Source organism: Protopterus annectens, chromosome 1.part2, assembly GCF_019279795.1.
Source record: "Protopterus annectens isolate FY-2018-M chromosome 1.part2, PAN1.0, whole genome shotgun sequence".
Classification (NCBI taxonomy): domain Eukaryota; kingdom Metazoa; phylum Chordata; order Ceratodontiformes; family Protopteridae; genus Protopterus; species Protopterus annectens.
In genome coordinates, this window is record NC_056727.1 from 695,326,245 (window position 1) to 695,333,030 (window position 6,786).

The window sequence follows — 6,786 nt, forward strand, 5'->3', positions numbered from 1 at the left end:
TCTCCGTATACACACTTGACATAGCCCTAATTACTGAAACATGGATAAAGCCAAAGTAGCAGTGAAGTACTACCCCCTGGATATAACATACATAGACTAGATAGACAAAAATAAAAGAGCTAGTAGAGCCATACTATTTAAAAACAGCCCCAACCTAGAAACAATAGACCAAGTCATCCCAAAATTTAGTAATGCTGAAGTAATGTTTATTAAACTAAAATCAACTCAAAGAAATACCTAAATATAGTGGGGACCTATATCCCACTCGGAAACAACCTGTCCACTAGAACACATCTTACACTGGCCAGCAACATCCCTCCCTCAGGAAACAATTCTAATGGGGGTCTTTAATGTTGATTGGTTCTCCTGTAACTCACTAAATCCCACTGATTATATTAACCTGCAGGGGTTCACTCAAATAATCTAAACTTGCTTTAGAATCGACAAAACATCAAAAAAGCAGTCAATCCTTGACTGAATCCCAACAAACCGACCCGAGCTATCCCTGCATTGTGCCTGTCTCTTAGACAGCCTCAGTGACCATCTTCTAACCTATATTTTCCGGCACTGAATAAATCCACTAAAACTCACTACTTGCCAACAAATCCACAATTAAAAAACATTTAATCCCCAAGACTTCATAACCAGCTTCAAACCCTGTAGCTGGGCACCGCTCAAATATCTCCCTTTAGATACTGCAGTAGAGTATTTTAAATCCACCCTTCTTAATATCTTAAACAGGATGGCCCCTCCTAGAACAATAAAGATAAAAGCCAACTATGCTCCTTGGCTAACCACAGAAAGAAGATCACTGCTAAAAACCAGAGACAAGGCCTAGGGAAACAGCTCAATGATAAAACAATAGTCAATCAACAGACATATCTGGAATTAAGAAACAAGGCTAAAAAACAAATTGGACAGGACAAGAAAAAACACTACAGCCGCATCCAGTCAAAACATCTAAAGAACCCGCAAAAGTTCTGGTCTGCTATATATAAAAAAAAAAAAAAAAAAAAAAGTCATACAACCAGGACAAGTTAGTACACTTTACCTATCAACCACCAATACTAAAGACAGCATATCCACACAATTTAATAAATACTTCACTGAATCCATACTAGCCCTCACAAATACCAGCTGCTCTTCTCCTCCCAAGCTCGTTCAGTACCATCTCTTTATCCCAATAAGTTTTCTTTCTAACCAGTCTTAATATGCAGTATAGTAAAACATCTGAAACACTTGCAGCCGATAATCAGTCAGCTGAATGCCTTAAAATTGATGCAGAAGCTATCTCCATTCCAGTGTCTGTACACATAAATCAGTCCATCTCAGAACATCAAGTCCCAGAAAATATCACATATCATCATCCCTTTACACAAAGGCAGAAACTTCACAGAACTGTCCAACTACCAAACTATAGCTATATTATCTCCAGTATTCAGAATTCTCATAAAGTGCACCCATTCACAAATCCTAGACCATCTACTGTCTAATAATCTTATGTCTAACACTCAGCATGGATTTTGGCCGAACCATTGTACCGCCACTGCCCTTATAAGCTTTACTAATATTGTTAACCACCACCACAATCAAGGCAATCTAGTTTCCTCCGTTTTTCTTGATTTTTCCAAAGCTTTTGATGTGGTCTCACATAATAAACTCTTACATACATTCTCTGAACTTAAACTTGGCCATTCTGCATTTGCATTGTTCCAGGACTATCTAACTGGATGCCAGCAAGCCTTAAAATGGCAACAAAACCTCTCTTCCCTACTGTCTGTCACCTTGGGAGTACCGCAGGGGTCAATACTGGGACCTCTTCTTTTTAATATTTTTCCTAACAGTCTTCACACTCCTACCCCACATGCCTCTTTAATGCAGTATGCAGACAATTCCTCATTTGTTTGTGCAGCCCCAGCAATTTAACAACTTCAGCAAATAACACAGCAGTTGAATCCTGGCTATGTAATGCTCAACCTATACTCAACCCTAATAAAACTAAGCTGCTGCTTTTCTGTCCCACTAGGGCCATAGACCCTGCCCCACCATTTAACATATCATCATCAAACAATACCATTATATTACCAGTGTCCCAAACCAAACCTCTTGGAGTTGTTATAGACCACAACATGAAATCTGACCTACACATAGCACAGACAATAAAAAAAAAGTACACAAAAAGCTAGGAACCCTATACAGGAATAAACAATTTCTAAATAAAAATGCAAAGGCTACAATTGCAAGAACCCACCTTGTCTCTACCTTTCTCTATGCCTCAGAGATTTTCACTAACCCAAAGAAATCTGATTTAGTGAAACTCGTCACTTGCTATAATAAAATTGCAAAGTTTGCCACAGATTCTAATTATAGATCCTATCATTGCTTGGCACTAGTCACTCTCATGACTCGAACTACCCAATCTACCATCTTATAACCAGCTCACCATGGCCCATCAAATACTTCATCAAGCACGAAAACCCCAGCTCTTCAAAACCTACTAAATTACTACTCCAACAACTGTGCATTGCGTTCCAGTGACAAGTCATTATTAAACATAACTATATCAAATAATGCTGCTGGTGATTCCCTTTATTCAAACTACATAGCCAAAACTTGGAATTCATTACCCCTTAACATTAAGTCTACTACTAGCACACAAATTAAAAAAAAAAAACTACTCAAATCAGACTCATCTAATAGCTGAATCTGCTCCTGTAGTAACCCTGGTTAGCAAAAAGCTTACTAAGTGGCAGCTATATGACTACAATTCTTGACTAGTATTCCTTTTCAGACTCAGTTAATAAATATTTTCCAGTATGCTTGTTTAAACCTTAAAATATTGTTCTGTGCATGCTAAGCAGCATTTTAAACAACTTTATCTCTGTTGCTTAACTATCATTGTATATATTATGCCATGTAACCCTATAAATATGTATTCAGTTTTTGTTTTGTTCTATTGTCTGTAAACATAGAGCTTTTTCTTCCCAGACCTCCACTGAAAAAGGACAGTTTTGTCCAGTCAGACTTTCCCGGTAAACAAATGTAAAATAAATACATCAATCTCAGGTTAAAACATGTCAACACATACACCACCATTGTTTATTGCTTGCATACCTCTCAATCTATGAACATTAAAAACATAGCACTGGTCTTTAAAAGTCATAGCAAGGGTCAGAAAGAGGAGCACTTTCTTATTTTTCACAACAGGCGGTCTTTATATTCTAGACCGTGCACAGTTAGCGGTAATGAATCTTTGTATATACTTGGTTTATGGGTTAAGAAAAGCTGAAAAGACAAACAACAACAAAGTATGCAGTCATAAATGGATTTGACTTTGAGGAACACTGTAAACCTTGAACGTGCAAGGCTACATTTAAGGACCAAACCTACAGAGCTTATGCCTAAGTTACAGCATTTGAAAGGTATGGTTTATTGTGCTCTTACTGAACTCTGTACTGTTATATCTACTCTTATACTGTTCTGTAAGAAAGACTGTATTTACGTTTCTTATTGAAACTCCACTAAAAAGGTGATGCTTGGCTCATTTGGACTACCCTGGATAGCAAGTGGAATTAAGTAAATCTTGTGTTTGCATGAAGTCTGTCTTTGTGTAAGCATTGTAGAACACTGCTGAGGGTATCACTTTAAGATCAGAATGTATTTTCTGTGTGAGCAGTGCTTTTTTTTCCCATGAAGTTCAATTTATTATTTGAAGACTCAGATGAGTAAAACACTTTTCCCTTTCTAAAGAAGAGTGAAGTATTTTTTTTTTTCAAATGCAGTATTTGTTCAAACATTGCATTAGAGCCATCAGATTCAGAACTCTTAATATTACATAACAGAATATTAGGTATTATTTTAGAACCCTAAAATTGAGGCAGAATTTCCAGTATTATGTTTCCTTTCAAGTATTGCAATTTTGTCTTGTGCAACAGGTTCAGAAAACAGTCACTTCACTCAGCTGTAACTTAGTTTTTCCTCTGCAGTGTTTGTACTGTTAGACATAAATGAACAGAATGGATTTAACATACTAGCATTCTAATTAAAAGCCCCCGAGAGACTAACTGTTTTCTCTACTGTCGTTGTCCAGCTCTCACATCTAACACTGAAGAAATATTTTGTTTTAATGGCAGCGATTAAGGGTATGTGTAGGTCTGTCAGTATGAGCAACACTTGTATTGAAATGTTATTTCAGTTGTGGAGTATGTGAATTACTCTCGGTCTTAGATAAACCAAATCACCCTTGAACAACGGTCCTCATCTCTTCATGCTGCAGTCCGTTGATGTTTGCTCTAAGTCATATTAAATGCGAAGTAATCTGTCATACAGAATGTCATGAAAGAGGGTGGAAAGCTCTAGAAGTACGATGGTAACATGAGCTGTTTCATCTGTGCAAAATTACAGCAGTAAATTAATCTCCCCAGTAGCACTGGTACATAAAAATGGACAATGAAGAGGAGACTAATTGTACATTATGTAACCCCCTGGTGAAAGTCGTGTTTGTAACAACTGATTATTTAGGGCTTGAATTGTTCTTAAAGTTTCAGTGTGTTGCTACTTTACAAGAAAATATGTCAGGCCTTCATGGTCATGTTGCCACTTAAAATCAAGGATATCTTTTTTTGTATAAATATAGGAAGACAGTTGATTCTTTAGGCTCAGAATGACCCACAAGGGGAGCTAGGCTAATACTTCCCTATGAACAACACATTCATATAATAAAATCATTTGTGGCTGTGAGTTGGTGTAATGGTTAAGGTGCTTACCTCACAGTCACACGGTACAGGATTTGATTCTCGCATTTGAAAGAGAAATTGTCTTGGCTTAAAATGGCCCACATAGACAGTTAGCATAGTATTTATGTATAAACCTAATAGAGTAATATCTTAAAAACTATCTTTGATTTTGACCCTGTGCTCCCCATTATTTTTGTCTTTCTCCAGAATTCCTGAGCAAAAGTTGAGAGAAGTGTGTGTGTGTGTGCATATATGCATGTTGGGCGGTGCACAGTTTTTTTTTTTATTTATTAAGTGGAGCGTCTTTTCTCTAAGTAGTATGTGGCAACTAGACACCTATTCTGCATTTAAGTCAGTGGCTATGTTACCTGTCCTAGTTAGGTATGGATCTGACTTTCTGGGGGAGGGAGAAGTGAATGTCTACTAAAAATCATATGACTATTGCACTTTCTTCTCCAGGTGTCTTGACATTTCTTTGTGTGAATATTCCACTTAAAATCTTGGTATGGTGTGGAGGGATAATATGTGTACTTTTTTCAAATTCCCCTGTTTAGATCTTCCTTTCACCATACACATGGACTGCGCTGCTAAACATGTCAGGCACTGTACAGGTTTTATCATGTCCAGTCTCAACTGACATGCAAATTCCCACATTTCCACCTCTGGCATTAGCATGGATATTACAGAACTATAAAATATAACCTAGCAAACAGGTAATGGTTGAAGGAGGGGCTACCTGTCCTTAATTCCTGACCCTCAGAACAGATGTCATGAGGTAGTTAAAAGCCATTTCAAGTTGCATTTTTTTCTCTTTGAATATTTCCTGGATTCTGAAGTGTGTAAAATGCAGAGTCTACCCTGCTGTCAGCTCATCTTGAACTCTGAACTGAAAGCACAGTGGGTCCAGAAATAGATCACTCACTTTATCAGGAATGTTAATGACGTTCAGCTATAGAGATATGCTTTAGCAGACTCTTGTAGGGAAAATATATATTGCAGAAAAGTCTGACTGGAATGTCAAGGAAGTCCATTGTAAATTGACACTTCCTATGCAAGATTAAAATATTTTCCATTTTCAAGGTAAAACAGACTGGTCTCCTTGCTGCAAGATTATCTTTGAGGAGCATTCTGCTAAGAATACAAAGACAGAATTCTGGCCTGGATTTTGACCTGCTTTTGTTTGAATGATCCTTGTGTATGTATTTTCTGCATACAAAACATTGTCAGGCCAAGTATGTGTTGGGTGTTATTGGGTGTGGATGCAGCCTAATTGGTCATGCAGGCCCAAACCTGTCTTTTCCCTAAAAGTCCTCGATTCTTTTCAGGAACTTAAGTCCTTTCTTCCCTCTCTCTTTATTGCAAATTTAATTAGGTTCGTTGACCACCTCCATAGTGTTTCTGTTAAACACCTAAGTAGTGTTTCTGTTGACTGAGCCCTCTGGCAAGTAATCTCACTTCAGTACATCTATGTTTATTATCAGCTGTCTTCTGAGTCTACTTTTTAACCCCCCCCCCCAGTTTAAATTTGTGCCTACATCCCACCATTGTCAGTGGTCAGTATAAAGTTAGTGACCTGGCCACTTCCCTCCCTTTGTCTGAACAAATACAAGACCTTCAGCCTGTTTGTGCAACCAAAACAAAAATCTGTCACTGCTGCTGCTATATACATATCTCTCATCTTGACAAACCTTCATACAACTTGAGTACACAAACTAGAACAAAGCTGTAATAAAAAAAAACAAAACGGATTTTTCTTCAAACTCCTCGTTTAGAACACAGTAGTGTCACACCATCAACCAGCTACTGTGGCTAAATCTCCCCAACAGGCTTCATTATGCCCAACAGAAAACAGCTATAAGATACTGTGTCTCCATGACAAGTGCCCCCATAACAAATCTTCAACAGTATTCTAAACCAAGACAGTTTAGATAACAAGACAAACTGCTAACCAGAACCATAAGACCCAGTTACAGTTGTGGTAATGCCTTGTACTCCATGTTAACTGTGGAATAGCTTAACCTACTACCATAAAGCTAAACATACCACCACA

General features: G+C 37.7%; 1 protein-coding gene across 2 annotated transcripts in view; it reads left to right on the forward strand.

Moving 5' to 3' along the window:
• Positions 1–6,786, forward strand: part of TTC27 (tetratricopeptide repeat domain 27) — a 2,723,583-nt gene that overhangs the window by 1,190,321 nt on the left and 1,526,476 nt on the right. The window lies entirely within an intron of this gene.